This window comes from Trichosurus vulpecula, chromosome 4 (assembly GCF_011100635.1).
Source record: "Trichosurus vulpecula isolate mTriVul1 chromosome 4, mTriVul1.pri, whole genome shotgun sequence".
NCBI lineage: Eukaryota > Metazoa > Chordata > Mammalia > Diprotodontia > Phalangeridae > Trichosurus > Trichosurus vulpecula.
This window is the reverse complement of record NC_050576.1, coordinates 96529252-96546776: the sequence shown is the minus strand read 5'-3', so window position 1 is coordinate 96546776 and position 17525 is coordinate 96529252.

Here is a 17525-nt window from a genome sequence, read left to right as displayed (position 1 = left end):
GTAAAAGAGACTTTCTGTTGAGAAGGGATAAAAAAGAACAAGACTGTGAAGAATTGGTTTATTGGAAGTAGTTCATCTGTTTAATTTAGTATATTGTATTTTCCCTATTTAATGGTCATAAAAAGTCTACTTAAAAAAGTTATCCATAGGCTGAAACCTACACATTCTAACAGTCTTCTCCTGGGTAATCATGTCCAGGTTACCAAGAACTGATAAAATCCAAGGCAACCAGCTGGACCAAAACAATAGAAATTACAGAAATGTGAGAACTTGTTTTGATTTGATAATTAATTTTTTCATTTGTTTAAACATAATATGTTCTATTGTATAAGACAATCAGCTCCTAGTTTGTATGTTTGCATGTGAAATAGTCTCACCTCTGATAAAAGCCACACTTTCTTCCCACAGGGGCTTTGTTTAGCAGATCTGGCTCATGGCTACAGTTTCAAGGTGCCTAACATCTAGCTCTGTTCTCAGAGGTACCTTTCTTTATCACTAGGTTATAGAACATTCTATCATCAGGAATAAAGCTTCAACTTGATACATTTGGATGGATCAGTTACTAATTCATTTAGTATTCAACAAGTTATTAGCAACTGTGTACTTAAAACTGGACTATACTTGATTTATGTGTAGTCCAAACAAGTGCACACATATTTAATCTGGTCTAAAACAGTTCAGTCTCCAACCTGGTTCAATATGGTCTGGTCCTAACTGGTTCGATCCACTTCAATCTAATTTAGACCAATTTAATTAAGTTCAATGCAGTCCAAACCAGTTAAATCTAATCCAATCTAGTCCATATTGGTATAATCTGGTTTAATCCAGTACAGACTACAGCCTACAAACAAGTCTATGTCTCTCCCATCCTCAGTAAAACCTGGCTTGGAACACTGGAACACTGAAATGTTCTCAATATCCTGGAATGCTGGAATACTAAGATACCCTTTGGACTTTTTAAACTCATAAGTTCATGGAGGCTTTACTCCCTTTACCTAAAATGGAAATGAACAAAAGCAGAAGCCCATTTCTTGGAGACCTCATGGTCTTAGAGGGAAAAAGTCCCAAGGCCTTCTCCTTACAGCACTATCATCAGCAGGCTCTATGAATGAAGAGGTCATTGAATGAGGCCAAGGCCAATACTGTATGGCTGAAACTGACAGGCCTTTTTGAATGCCTCTGAAGCTCCTTGCTTATCATTCATGAACTGTTTGCAGGGTCATCAAACAGTAATGTTGTTCCAAGAGGAGAGAAATTGAGAATGAGAAAAAATAAAGGCCATTGGAGACCTCTGCCCCTGAGGTCAACCAGTGTGGAACCAGGGACTCTGAGTTAGAGATCAAAGTTACCCACATGATTTTTGCCCTGGGTGATCCAAATCCTTTCGATTTTTTGCCCAGTTCTTCACAAAGGCGCTTAAAAATTTCAAGGGGAAATGAAGAATTCATAGATGTCTCTTTTTTTATCTGTGAAAAAAGATCAAAACATTTGAGGGAATTATGCATTAAGTAGACCTCAGGGGGAACCAAGCATGGTTGCTAATAGGAATTTTAAAAAATACTAATAAAAAAACTCATGGCTACTATGTTTAATTCAGTTCCATTGAACAAACATTAATTAAGTATATGCTATATGTGAAAAGCAACACACAGCACTGGTGCTTTGTATCCAATGAGATAAGAAAAATAACATTATACTCTGATCAATACACTTATATTCTGTGGGAGACAATACATAGTCAATCTATAAATTTAATCATTTACCTGAGATAAAGTTTGGGAAATCCATGCGCCCATTTATACTCTTCCTCTACCTTGGAGATTTGAACCTTCACTATAAGACAATTCCTGACATCAGTCACTTGAAATTAGCACTGTATGTTGTGTTGCCATTTGATGGAGTCTGTTATCTCTTCCTACTATTGTTTTATGATAGTATGTGGTGCTAAAAGAAAAAAAATGAAAATACATGCATTTCCTTGAAAATTTTAAAAGTTGTCAAACTTTGCAAGAGTACTGGGGAAAATGAAAGGGTAATGTTTATGTTTACTATGTTGCCCTTGTGTAACCTGGAATCAAATAATCACACAAAAAAAATAAACCATTCTTATTTATATTGATCAATGATCTTATGGATGTGGATGCTCTCTCCACTGGTACAGTACATAAATCCTCCATGCCTTCCAATTCTTCCCATGTCTTTATGGAAATTATCCATCAAGGAGAGCCCCTAACTGCTGGATTATCTCTCCCTTACTTTTAAAATCTCATATGGGTAATGGTGCTTTACTGTGATGTCTTTCTGTTCTTTCTTATTACGTCACTAGCCCACTTCCATCCTATTTATTTTTTATTTTGATGACCCAACAATTAATTGAGGAAAGAGAATTCAGGAGGAAGGGTAGTCAACAATGTTAAAATTGAAGAAAGTTCAAGATGAGTACTATTTTTAAAGAAAATCTCTAGGGCACGGGTGCTTTGTTCTTTTAACATATACACGAAGAATACTTTATTTGAAATGACTCTTTAAGCCTGCAATTTGTTTTGCTGCATTTAAGTGTGTTTCATCAACAAATGAGTCTATGTCATGGTTTGGTAAAACAATATCAATTTAGAAGAAATGATACAAAGGAGAATGTATTATATGCAATTACAAAACCACTGACCTAATTTATCTAAACTGTCAACTTCAAAAAATGGAAAATGGATAAAACAATAGACATTGGCTTTGATTATCACCATTTCTTAGATATGTTTAGCCAATATAAACCAATTATCGCAACAAAGAAACAAAAAAAAATCTAGAATGCATCATAACCCACAAATTCTTGACCTTGCCAGACTGAGTGATCTAGAAGCTGAAGGCAATGTTATTGAAGATTATGAGCTCATTTGCAGTGGAAAGAAAAAATAAACTTTCCCTGATAAAACAGTGAAAAACAGTATAAGGAACAACAAGACTACAGAAAGATAGCCTGGGACCCTTTTAAACCAGATCATCTTGAGATCATTAAGAGATGAAACTGTAAAGAGGACAATAAGTAGTTGTGAAATTGAACAGAACTGGCAGAATTTATATAACAATCTATTCTCACCAGCAATGATTATAGAACCATCACAACTGGACTCTTATTGTTAAGTTTTAAAACATGGTATAGTAGAAATTGTACCATTTTTGGAGTTCTGCTACTTCTTAACTTGTATGTCCTCAGGAAAGTAATTTATCTTGCTGGGCTTCAGTTTCTACATGTTTAAAAAAGAAGGAGGTAAAGTAGCTATGCTTTCCTGCTCTAAAATCTATTATCCTACAAGTATGAAGGATTAAATGACATGACCAAATATTCACAGGAAAAAAATCTATGTTGGATATGGTATAATTTAAAGGTATAAGAAATTTGAATTTCAAGATATTCCAAAGAAAAAGGTTCTAGAATAGAAAAGACCTTAATGCTATTGTAATGGGGTCTGGCACATAGACAGAGCACCTCTGGTGATATTTCTCCACATGGAGATACTAGGTATCCTCATCACAGGTGAGTCAATACTGTGTAATGGAAGTATCCTGGAGAGACTGCAAAGCATGGATAGATTTTTTGCAGCTGTTTTCTGTCACTAACCATGTAGTTGGAAGAGGCCTTTTTTGAGTAAAGGATAATTGGAACTATTGGAAGCATTCAGAAGGCCTTGGCCTGGCTTCCTGTCTCAGTCCTTTTGGCTTCCCTGTATGTAGTTGGACTCCTTAACTCACAGTGTTCAAGGAGAGACTGTACTATAAAGGGAAAGGCCCTGAGGCCTTAATTGATAGAAAGCTTTTCCTATCATCAAACCTAAATTTGTCTCTTTACAGCATCTACCCACTGCTCTTAGTGATACATTCTGGGGCCAATCAGAATAAGTTGAATCTTTTTTCCTCAAGGCAGCTGCTAAAATACTTGAGGAGGGATAACATGAGTTAACGGAGCCTTCTCCACTTCAGGTTGAACTTTCTTAACTACTTCAACTTCATATGGCAGAAACTCTAGGACCTGCACCATTTCACTTGCCCTCCTCTGGATATTCTTGGATAGAGGGGAGAGTGAGGTTGATGGCTTTGTATAGCCCTGACTCAAATCTAATTCACTTGCAAGTCAAGGCATCACCATCCTGATGTCATTGGTCCTCTTCGAGAACAAAGGACAAACGACAATTAGCAAATGGTAATAACCGTCCCACTGGGGACCCAACTAGCTAGTTCCAGTTGGACAATGTTCATTCCTCCCTTCCTTCCATATGACTTTTAATATCCAGGTACCTATTTGGGTTTTATCTTGGTATATTGTATAAAATGGTGGTCTAAACCCAATTTTTTCAAGATTGTTTTTCAGTTTTCTCAGCAATTTTTGTTAAATAATGAGTTCTTCCCTTTTGTAATTGGGGTCTTTGGGTTGATCAAACCCTATGCTACTATATTTGCTTCTGTGTATTATATGCCTAATCAGTTTTATAAATTGACCTCTCCTTTTTAAAATCACCTCCTTTCATACTTTCATTAGACATTAATGACCTTTGCTTCCTCAGAATTCACATAATATTTTGTTAATGGTAAGTACTGTCTGGCTTAGAGCTATCATCCAGGTGAGAAGCCCCTGCAGAGAAGTGGTCTGGCATTCCCACTACCACCACCACCACCACCACTGCTCATTAGGTTTGATGATAGGAAAATCACATGAAGGTAATTCCAAGAGCCTTGGAGTTAGCAGTGCTTTCCCATATTCACTTCTCTGGCCCCTAAGCCCAAGGACTCTTTCTAGCCCAGTCCCTGAAGCTTTCATCCAGGGAATCAACCCCTTGTGGCGTTATGACCTGGCACCTTCCTTTTCAGATGCTGCTGCCCCAGCATCCACAGCAGACATAATATGAAAGCTCTTAATACTGAATTCTTAGACACTTCAAATGGTTCAACTTCAGAAATGGATATGGTTTCATCAATAGGATAGGAGATTCATCACCATCTTCTGCCTTCACTTTTGTGAAGTCAATATTTGTTGAATGAGTAAAAACATTTTCTAAGAAATTAAAACGTTAATCCTAGTCAATAGATATTTAGATTTGGTGCTGTTCTTTCTGAAACCTCTGATTGTCTTTAAATTTAAAAAAATCCTTTACTTATAGAACAAAAGTCTATAAATATTACTTCACTCCCAACTCAACTCCTAGACTTCTCATTCCTCATCTTTTTCTCAAACAAAACAGTCTATCTCCAGACTCTGAGAATTTTTACTGGCTCTACCTGACACATGAAATGCTTTCCTTCCTCATATCCACTTCCTGGCTTCCTTGGCTTTGTTCAAGTCCAAGCTTTGTTCAAGTCCTAACTTCTATAAGAAGCCTTTTCCAATCCTCCTCAATTCTATTTTTTCTCTCTCTCTTATTTCAGATTTATTCTCTATACAGCTTCTTTGTACATAGCTGACTCTATATTGTGTCCTCCATTAGACTGTGAGCTCCTTGAGGGCAGGGACTGTCTTTTACTTTTCTTTGTATCCCTATTGCCTAGCACAGTACCTGACACACAGTAGGTGCTTAATAAATTCTTGTTGACTGACTGGCCAGTCATTTTCTCATTCTGGAGAAATCTCTAATCTCTTGACCTCCTTTTCCGTTTGGTAGCTGTACACTTGGACTATAATTTCAGGAGTGACCTCAGCCATGTTTCACTTTATTCCTCATTTGACAATCCAGACTCCTCTTCTTCCTTCTCACCAGCTCCCTTGCCCTGGTGTGCGGATCCTCTTTCCCCCTAAATCTTTGCTTATAGCTCTTCTTTTTTAGTTGTGTTTAACTGAAGATAGACACTGTCTTACTTGCTTTTATTTTTATGGTCAGAGTTTAGCAAGTGCCTGGCACATAGCAACATTGCAAGTGCTTACTAAATGCTCTCTCTCTCTCTCTCTCTCTCTCGTATCTAATTAGAAAGTAGCAAATTCTACACAATTACAGAAATGCCAGAAGAAAGTCTAACTTGATGATCCTGGTGAATGTTATGGTAGTTCAGTTTTATTTGTGCTGCATTTATGATGCTTTACTATAAAATCAAATGAATTGGGGAAAAGTTGATCAATCTAATGGAAAAGTGGATAATACTTGCTGACACTTCTAGGATAGTCCAACTTTCCTTCTGAACAGTGTACTTGAAATTGTGATGTTTGTAAGTCTTTTTGATATCCATGTTTGCAAGCAAATTCTATGGTACTTCCAGTTTTAACGTACTGTTTTTCAGGTCTTGTCCACTTCAGTTTTATATTGTTTTCCTCAAAGTCTTTTGAGGTTACTATGCATGGTTTTGCAAACCAAAGGGAAAAGCTGGCAATTTATAACATATGCAGCTAACATAGTTTGCAGAATTTAATAAATGAGTAATGACAATAGCTCTTGATAACTAGAATTAGGACACAAAAGATAGAATGTTGTTTGGAGATTTAGGGACTCCTTTCTGCTGCTACTGAAACTGTCCTTGCTAGTTTAGGGTCTCTTCTGAAATCTAGTAATTGATCTTTATTCTTGTCAAACTGTCTGCCTCCTTCAAGAAAGTTGGCTGCGACCTCTTTTACTTTCAACTCTAAGACTCCAAACTCCCAGGTTTCTGGCTTCAATTTGTTTCAGAGATATGCTACCAATTGCTAAACTAATTTAGAAATAAAAAAAGGAGGAGCTTCATCATCTCAGTGAGATGGATTCTGTCCAGCACCCAAATTGCCTTCATATGGAAAAGAATAGGGAAAGCATTCCCTCCCCAAGCTGAATTTAAAGATTTTATTCCAAATTAAGCTTTGATAGTTCACGATTGCAGAATGGAGTTAGGTAGCACATATGGAAAAAGGCATAGGTATGTACTTAGGCATCTGTGATATCGTAAACAGAAGTCTGCTTGGAAGCTGTCTCTTCACTTGTTCACATGATTTGTGCTTCTCATAAGCCAAAAGCTCATGTTCTTATTTAAAAAAAAAGATAGAATGAGTATATTGGATAACAATGAAACAATAGAAGCATTCCAAGTAAAAGAATCAATGTGTTATGTGCTTTGTGAGAGTACAAAAAATTTGGAGAATAATGTTTTGAGAAGTCTGGAAGAAATCTCGCTACCTTCAGACAAATTATACTAGACTAATTGTAAAGAGATGACTTTCAGAAGGTGCATTACTACTATGTAGTATTTACTAAGGTAAAGAAATAGACTAATAGACAATCAATGGATATATATTAATAACCTTTGGTGTTTGAGGCACTATTAAGTGTGGTGGATACAAGCACAAAGTTAACTTAGTTCATGCCCTCAGGGAGCTTACATTCCACTGAAGATAATGTGTGTACATGTATGTGTGTATATACACACACAATGTACATAACATACATGAAGCAATTTGGTGGGGAGGGAAACAACTAGCAACTAGATTAGGAAAGGTCTAGAGCAAGATGATTTCCATTTCTAAGTTTCCTATTGCCAGTAACACCTTGCAACACTAAGAATTTTATACTTAATTTGTTTGGGTTTCATTCTGAGATCTAGATCATTTTTAATATGGTACTAAAATAACTACAGAAGGCATAGTCAACTAAAATGGATATACTATCTTGTTTAAATTCTGTGAGATGCTGGCAAATATGTCTCTAATGTTTAGGCTGATGATGATTTGCCTCGGATTCAGAACACATGGAAGAGTCTTTTTATGCTTGATGAGCTTATATTTGTAGTCAGGTGTTCTAGTTCAGAGTGCGTTAGGTAAAATGCAAACTAACAGTGGGTGAAGATACCTAGAGTGAATCATCTTTTGTCAAGGGAATAAAGTATTCTACTATTAGAGTCCACCATGCAAGAAAGTTTTGTGAATCCAATTTCCATTTTCTTTATTCAAGTTTTTAGCAATCATCTATTGCTTTAACAAAGCTGTTACTTCACAGTTTTCACTTTTGAGGCTAAATGATGTTAATCTAGGTCACCAAGCCAGACAATAATGAATCACTGAAAGGAAAACCTATTTTTTGAAATATATTTGAAATACCTATTGCAACTGTTTTTTAATGAGGCAATTTGGTGATACCACTGTCAATTATATTGAAACAATTTAAAACATAAGAGAAATCTTGCAGAAATTAGGAAGGAAAGGAAGAAATCTTCAAAATAGGTCAATAGCTTCAAAGACTGCGAAGAGATCAAGAAGGATGAGGACTGACAAAAGGCCATGAGATTTGGCAATTACTATATGAACGGTAACTTTGGAGAGAGCAGTTTCAGTTGAATAATGAAGTGAGAAAGCAGACAGTAGAGAGTTAAAAAGATAGTGAAGGGAAAGGAAGTTGAGGTATCTATTATAAATAGCCTTCCCAAAGAGTTTAGCGAAAAAAATGAGAAGAAATATGGGACAATAGCTACTGGAGATGGATGAATCAAGTGAGAGGTTTTTGAGGATGAAAAACACATGAGTATTTGTGTAGACAGTACGGAAGCATCCCGTACATATGGAAAGATTCAAGATTAGTGAAAGGGTGGGGAAGATGGTGAGGAAAATCTGATGAAAATGGGACGAAATGGGATGATTTGTCTACGCAGAAGTGTTTGACTTAGTAAAGAGAGAGGGCACCTCTTCATGTGAGAAAGTAGTAAAGGACAAGTTAACATTTACATAGTGTTTACTATATGACAGGCACCATGCTAAGCACTTTACAATTATCTCATTTGATCCTCATAACGACCCAGGAAAGGAGGTGCTATTATTACCCCTACTTTACAAATTTAACGACTCAGACAAGAGATTTGACTGGAGTCACATAGTTGGTAAGTATTTGAGGCTAGATTTGAACTCAGGTGTTCCTAACTCTAGGCCCAACATTCTATCCACTCCACCACCTAACTGAGGAGGAGATAGTGGCAGAAGGCATCTTGGTGATGTGAGATAAGAAGAGGGAACTCTTGGTGAATTTTTTCAGTAAAATATGAGGCAAGGTTCTCAGAGGACAGGGTAGGGACTGAACTTGTGATTTCAGGAAACTCCCTGTATTCATGCAGATTGGTACCTTCTCTGCAATTTAATGTTAACAATGATAAATAGGAAGTTACAGATCACATACTTCCTCTCCTACACACAGCTTACTGAGCAACAGGATCATAGTAATCTGGAGTCTCCACACCCTTAGGCCCACAGCTTCAGGGAATCTGTCTTCTTGAATGTTGCCTGTCCACCCACACCAACTAGAGGTACCTTTTTCCATGGGAAAAAATTTAAGCAACACTTTATTACAATTTAGAGCATATCTGTTACAAGCCTAGGCAGGAAGAAACATCATTTGTCAAGGAGGAAAAAATCTCAAGTAGAGGCAAGTGAGCTTCTGAATGTGAACTATTTCCCGTAGGAAGAGTGACACTACTCAGGGATCTTCTTAGCTTTTGGTTGACTTTGCACAAGATCTGGAGTAAAAGAAGGCAAAACTTAAGTACTAGATGGAATTGTCCGTTTTGCATCAAAAAAGAAGGCTTATTCAAAAGTGGTTGACTAAAATTAAGAAAGGAAAAACAGGGGGCCCTTCCTGTCATCACAATTTCATCCTGTGTGCCCGTGACACAAAAATTTTGAATTGCAGCTCTGTAAAACATCAACATAGCAAGTTATAGACCTATTTTGAAGATTTCTTCCTTTCCTTCCTAATTTCTGCATTCAATTAGGAGGTGGTATGACAAGTATTCCATGAAAGCTCAACCTCAACTTAATTTTACAGTGTTATGAAAATAAAAGAAGAGAGATTAATCTGATGTTCCCGGAGAATTTGTTAGGTTGCCTGTTTTAGGCATCCTATATTTAGGATCTTTTCCTACAAAATCCAATGATTGGGAGAAATGTTGATGGAAAAATGGATAATACTTATGGACACATCTGGGATACTGCAACATTACTTCTGAACACTGTGTTTGAAATTGTGATGTTTGTGAATCTTTTTGATAGCCACCCTTGCAAGAAAATTCAGTAGTATTTCCAGTTTCAGTATACTGCCTTTTAGATTTTGTCCAACTCAGTTTTATACTGTTTCCCTCTAAGTTTTCTCAGGTTACTATGCATGGTTTTACAAACTAAAGGGAAAAGTCAGCAATTTTAAACATATGTATTGAATATTTTAATACATTTCTTAAATAAATTAAAAAAGTAAAAAAAAATAAAAAGTAAATCATGGGATGCCTCTAATGATTACTGATCCATCACTTACGTTCTTTTTACTCCAGAGCTGTCAAATACCCCAGTGCCAGCCAGAACCAAGTTTAAATATAACTGGAAAATACTTAACAAAATAAATAAAGTAGGACATAAATAATGGTGATATGTTGCTTTCTAAGTTACTATGCACCAGCAGGGATCCACATAAGGTTTAGTGTTCCCTATTTCTATGTGAGTTTGACACCACTGAGACTCCATGCGCAAAAATTCTATTCCAAACACATCTAGACATGATGGAGGGGCTGACCACTTCCTGTCTTGACACGTCATTTGACTGGAGCCCTCCATTTCATAAAAGGATTGACATTTGTATTCCATTGTTGATCCTGAAGAATCTTCCTCTACTAAGAAGTCAGTGATATCTCCATGGGAAATAATTGGAGGTTTTCTACATTTTGCTGCTATTGTTGCTAAAAAAGAATGTTTTTATGTTGAAAAAGCTGGAAGAAGTATATTGGATAGCAACGAAATAGTTGAAGCATTCCAAGAAAAAGCACAAATGTATCATGTGATTTATGAATGTACAAAAAAGTTCAGAGAATGTGCATTGTCTTGGAGGAGATTAATTGTAAATAGATGGCTTTCAGAAGGATTAGTACTAGGCACAGTAGATTTCTTAGTAGTCAAAGAATAAAATGCTTACAACATAATAATTAGTAAGAAAAAGAAGTGGATATGATAGTTGATCAGCAAACATGTATTAATAACCTTTGGAGTCTGAGGCACTGTGTTCAGTATAGAAGACAAAGTTAAAATAGTTCATGCCTTCAGACAGCTTACATTCTATTGAAGTAGACCATGTGTGTGTGTGTGTGTGTGTGTGTGTGTGTGTGTGTGTGTATTTTACTATTGTTGCTGCTCAGTCATCTTCAGTTGTGTGCGACTCTTTATCACCCCATTGAGGTTTTCTTGGCAAAGATATTGATCTGGTTTGCCATTTCTTTCTCTAGCTCATTTTATGGATGAGGAAACTGAGGCAAATAGGGTTAAGTGACTTGCCCAGGGTCATGTAGCTAATAACTGTCTGAGGCTGGATTTGAACTCAGGCCTTCTTGACTGAAGACTGAGCACTCTATCCACTGTGCCACCCAAGCTTCCTGTGTGTGTGTATGTGTGTATATAGATGTATACATCTATATACACACATATATATTTATATACATGTGTTATATAATTCAACATACAAATTATGCTAGCTTAACTATGAACAAATGACTTTCAATTGGATTAACCTGAGACCCAGCAGTCTTCTCAACGGTCAAAATTTAAATTGTTTATCATGCAAAAATTAGTAAGACAAAGAAGTGGACTAATTTTTAATCATTATGCTATATGGTACAGTGGATAGAGTGCCAGGCTTGGAGTTAGATACACTTATGTTTTTGAGTTGAAATTTGGCTGCAAATACTTACTAGCTGTGTGACCCTGGGCAAGTCACTTAATCTTGTTTGCCACAGTTTACTCATCTCTAAAATAAGCTGGTGAAAGAAATGGCAAACCACTACATTTTCTTTGACAAGAAAACCCTAAATGGGGTAAAAGAGTCAGACATTACTGTAAATGAATAAACAACAACAATTTTAATCAATAAGCAAGAATTTTAAAATTACCTACTATGTCCTAGACACAGTTCTGCATACTAAGGAAACAAAGACCAGGTTGACCCTGGTCGTGCCCTCAAGGAGTTTAGGTTCTCTTTAGGGAGAAAATGCACACATATAGAAGTATTTGTAAGACATATGCACTATATACTAGGTAATTTGGGGGTAGCTGGCACTGGCAATGGGGGGAGGGATAGGAAAGGCTTCATGTAGACCATGGCAATTTCTATTTCATTGCATTAAAAACAATTCTGATATTGCCAGTAACACCTTGCACAATTAAGAGTCTATTCTTGAACTCTTTAAGTTTAATTTTGAGATCTCAAACCATCTTTCTATAATACTAAAATACAGAAGGATTTATTTGATCAGATAAAGACAACAGATACACCATCACATTTATATTCAGTAATATGCTGATAAACCATTCTCCTTTGTTTTGGTTGTTAATGAATATTGGAAAGTTATTTTCATTCCCTATGAGCTTATATTTATAAATGGGCACTCTCATCCAGAGGGGTAGCTAGGTGGCACAATGGAATGGGCGCCAGCCTTGAGTTAGGAAGACCCACCTTCTTGAATTCAAATCTGGCCTCAGATATTCACTAACTGTGTGACCCTGTGCAAGTCACCTAACCTGTTTGCCTCAGTTCCTCATCCATAAAATGAGCCGGAGAAGGAAATGGCAAACCACTTCATTATCTTTGCTAAGAAAATCCCAAATGGGGTCATGAAGAGTCAGACACAACTGAAAATTACTCAACAACAACAACAATCATCACCACCACCACCACTTCTCATCCAGAGTGTTTTAAATTAAATGTAAGCAAATCGTGTATGGAAGGACCTAGCTTGAAGCATCGATAATGGACAGTATTACTATAACCTTTATCTATCACCCACAAAAGCTTTGCGAAGCTTATTTCCATATTCTTTAATAGAGTTCATAAAAGCCATCTGTTTTTTTAATAAAAGAGTTATGTCACAGTTTCATTGATTATTATTATTATTATTAATTATATAAATCCAGGTCATCAAATCAGACAACACTGAAGGAACATTGCTTTGACATATATCTTTAAACATTTCTCAGCAAGAAATTCTGCTTGACTTCTTTTGTTGTTTGGTTGGTCGTTCAGTCATGTCCAACTCTTTGTGACTTGTGGACTTTGTCCTTGGGGGTTTTCTTGACAAAGATACTGGAGTGGTTGGCCATTTCATTCTCCAGTGTTGTATCCATTTTACAGATGAGGAGCTGAGGCAAATAGGATTTAAGTGATCTATCCAGGGTCATGCAGCTTAGGTGTCTGAGCCCAGGGTTGGAACTCAGATCTTCTTGACTCCAGGCCTAGTGCTGTAATCACTGTACCACCTAGCTGTTTGACATTTAATTATTGACAAAAAAAAATCAGAGCCTTTTCTGAGGAATAAAGTAATAATAGTTTTAGTATTAATTTTTCCGGACAGGCAATCTACTTAAATTGTTACATCATTAAAGACTAGCTGGATAGCCAATGATAATAACATTACAAATATTAAACAAATCAATGAAGTTATTTCATAGAAAATTATGAAGTCTTCACAACTTGTTTGGAATATTGACATGTTAATGTTTTAGAGAGCTATAACTAAGAATTTTTGCATCTTGGACAAGTCACATAAAAGTCATCTTCGTGTGTGTGTTGTGGGGGGGGGAAGGGAGGCTCAATAGAATGAGACAGAGATCCTGAGGCCTTGGTTCATGTGTATGGAGACCCCAGAACATCCTATAATTCTTGGCATCCTCCCTGAGAGAGGAATCATGCTATCTCAAAACTTCCTGTGTTAACCCATTCTATGAATGCACTAAGCAAAGATATTTTTGAGTACATTTCATCCAAGAAGCCTGAATACTGGGGGAGAAAAACTGTATTGGGAATCCTTATAGCACTCAGCTAAATGCATTTGAAAGTCACCCATTCTAACCCTTAGTATTTCAAGATAGAATATCAGAGATGGAAGGGACATTTGAAATAATTTAATGTACTTTTTCTTCTTTTTAATCTTCTTTTATATTTTTCATTTTACCATAGGACTTAAAGGAAGCTTCATTTGACTCTTAAAGAAACAGCTACTGAAAGGAGAGGATTCTGGGAAGATGGCGGAGTAGGTTAGAAAATTTCAAGCTCTTAAGATTTTCCTCCACAAAAGAGATAAAATAGTGCCTCTGGGTGAACATAGAGCCATGAAAACAAATAAGAGTAGGAGCTGAACAGGGGTTCTCTTAGGACAATCGGAGAAGACCTGAAGAAAATTCTTGGGATTAGATTTCCTCCCTGTGAAGAGTAGAAACCTCCAGGCTAGGGTCCACTTTAAAAACAAGCACACGCTGCTTAAACAATGAGCACCAAGCCCTGGAGTTAGCTGGTTGGGAGTCTGCCTCTGCTCCAGCCATAGGTTTACTATAGCATAGGGAGGTTTACATAAGACTGAAGAAGAGCAAATGTTTCAACTTGGAAAAGAAGGAAAATAGGTGGATTCTTCAATCTAGAGATAACTCAGCTTGACTTACATTCCTTACAAAATTCTAGAAGATAATATTAAAGGGATGATTTATGAACATTTTGAAAAGGAAAGTTTCCTAAAAGCCAACATGGCCTTATCAAGAACAGGTCATGGTAGGACTATTCATCTTCTTTTATGACACATTTATTAGACTAGCAGACCAGGAGAATGGGGTATTTATAGTTTCCTTGATCATCATCAAAGTATTTGACAAAGTCTCCCGTACAATTTTATGGAAATGAAAATTAAATATGGGGTTAGATGATTGTAATGATTATTGGTTTTCAGTTTCTTGATTCTACCTTTCCATTTGTGCATTTTTATATGTTTTTCCCCAGTCACTTCAGAGAGATATGTATTTCAGACTTAAAACCATTATGATAGGCTTCTAAATTTTTCTAAGATGATATCCATGCTCCAACATCACACATTATATACAAAGACAAACTCCAAAGGGGAATATGACTTAGACATAAAGGATGCCAATCCAGTAACCACTATTATAATGAGATTTCATGTCAGACATTTGACATGTCAGATCTTTTAAGTTAATTTATTTAAAAAACACATTTGTGATTGAAACTGTCTCTTTCTTCTTCCCTTTCTTTCTTTTCTTCCCATTCCTTTAGTTTCCCATTTCTCTTATCTCTCTATCACATTTCTTTTAAAAATAAATCCATCAACCAATTAATCAGCTAGCAAGAATTTATTAAGCACCTACTCTATATGGCAGGTGCTGTGCTAGACACTAAGAGTACCAGTACAAGAGCAAATTAGTTTCTGCTTTCAAGGAGCATACATTCTATTGAAATGATAGCCTAAAAAGATAATAAAATCTTGAACTGTATTGAGAGGGTCATATCTTCTAGGAATAGGGAGGTGATACTATACTCTGATCTGTGAGATCACATCTGCAGTATTGTGTTCAATTCTGATCATCACATTTTAGGAAGGAGAGTTATAAGAGGCGAGTATAGAGAGGAGGCCAGTCAAGATGGCAAAGACCCATTTTATGCTTCATGAGGACTGGTTGAAGGAGCTGAGGATGTTTAGCTTAGAAAAAAGAAGACTTGGGGACAGCATGAAAACTGTTTTCAAATATTTGTGTATCGAACATTTGCATTGTCATTTGCAATCATCTTTATTATTATGCTATGTTATAGAAATGCTTGTTTTATTCCAGAAATGAAAAATGAAAATTTTAGGTGCTGGACACCCTAAGTCCCAAATTTTGTCAGTCAAAACTATCTGCCACAGCTGAATGTTACCATATCAGAGGGGAATCAGTTGGAAAGCACATTCATATAATGGAATACTCTCGTGGTCATCTCAGGGAAATTAAGTCAGTGAACTGTGTGTTCTGGGGAGACCACTTTACACGGAGATCTGATATACTACCAGAAGCACGCACAGCAGGGCCAGATGAGAAAATTTTGAGTTACAGTTCAAAAATTTTCAGCAACTTATTCATTCCTTTCCTTCATACTGCTTTTCCATTTGACTTTAAACACAGTATTTTAAACAGCGTGCTTCTATCACATTGTGTATTGGGCAAACCGCTCAAGTTTGAGTCAGTAGAGATGGATTCCTTTCCTGGCTCTAATTAAGCTAGTTTTTGACCATGGACAATCTATGCCTGTCTTCTTCCCACAGAGCCTTCTGTGCTTCAGTTTCATCATTTATAAAATGGGAATAATGCTGTTTGCCCTGTCCTCATCAAATGGCTGACATGAGGAAAATGCTCTGATGCCATTGCCTGAGTTATTATTAGCTATATTTTTTGTTTCAGACTTGTGTTTGTGATTTCTCTTGGTTGAGGAAATCATTTTAGCAATGCAGATCACCAATTCATCTGTAGCCTATAGCTTTTAGAGAGTTGTACTGAGTAGGCACTGAGGGGTTAAAGGATTTGCCCAGGGTCACACAACTAGTATCTGTGAGAAATATTATCATAGAAATCAACATGGTCATCTTTCTCTAGCAAACGGTGGACTAGAGTGTACCTGTACATGTTTGAAGTTCTGTCCACATTCCACCCTCGCATTTAATTGTACTAGATCCCTCCAGGCTGTCATGGTCTTGGCACAGATACTATCACATATTCTGACATCTTTGGTGTGATAATGTCACCATTTTCAACAGATGGTGGGGCTCTGCATTCTTTATCTGCTATAATAGAATGGTTCATTCAGGAAAATAAATTGTCAACCTGTCATCATCTTCTTTAATGGGGCTCCCACCGTCCCTTGAAATTATGTTGCTTTTGATGTTAGTGTGACCAATTTATTATACCACTGTAATCCTGGCTGCATACTCACAGAAAGCCTTTCCTAATCCCTTTCAAGTCTAGTGCTTTCCCTCAGTCGATTATTTCTTAATAAACTGCCAAGCATTCGAATTCTACTGCAGAAAGTATAATCCAAAGGGCTGGCCACATTATATAAACGCCAAGTTGCCTAAAAGACTATTTTGTGGAGAACCCACACAAGGCAATGTTCACACGATGGTCAGTAGAAGCCATACAAGGACACATTCAAGGTCTCTCTCAAGAACTTTGGAATTGATTGTGTGACATGGGAGACACTGGCACAGGATCACCCGTCATCAAAGAAAGTGCTGTTTTCTGTGAGCAAAGCAGGATTGAAGTGGCTCAGAAGAGACATGAGACGTACCAATTTAGAGAATCCGCCCCAAATGTTCACATGACCAATTTGCGTGGGACCTGTGGCAGAGCATTCTGAGTCTGTATTGGTCTGATCAGACACAGTAGGGCACATTGTAACTTGACTCTAATAGAGTGACGTCATTTTGGTTCTCTTTGAGAATGAAGAACAACAACCAGCCATGTCACCTAACAACTCATTAGAATTAAAAGAAAATAATGTTTTTACATTCAATTAGGAGGTAGTATGACAAGTATTCCATAAAAGCTCGACCTCAACTTAATTCTACAGAGTTATGAGAATAAAAGAGGAGAGATTAATTTGATGTTCCTGGTGATTTTGTTTGGCTGCCTGTTTTGGGTATTCTACATTTAGGAACTTTTCCTACAAAATCCAATGATTGGGGGAAATTTGATGGAAAAATTGATAATACAGACACTAGGATACTGCAGCTTCCCTTCTGAACACTGTGCTTGA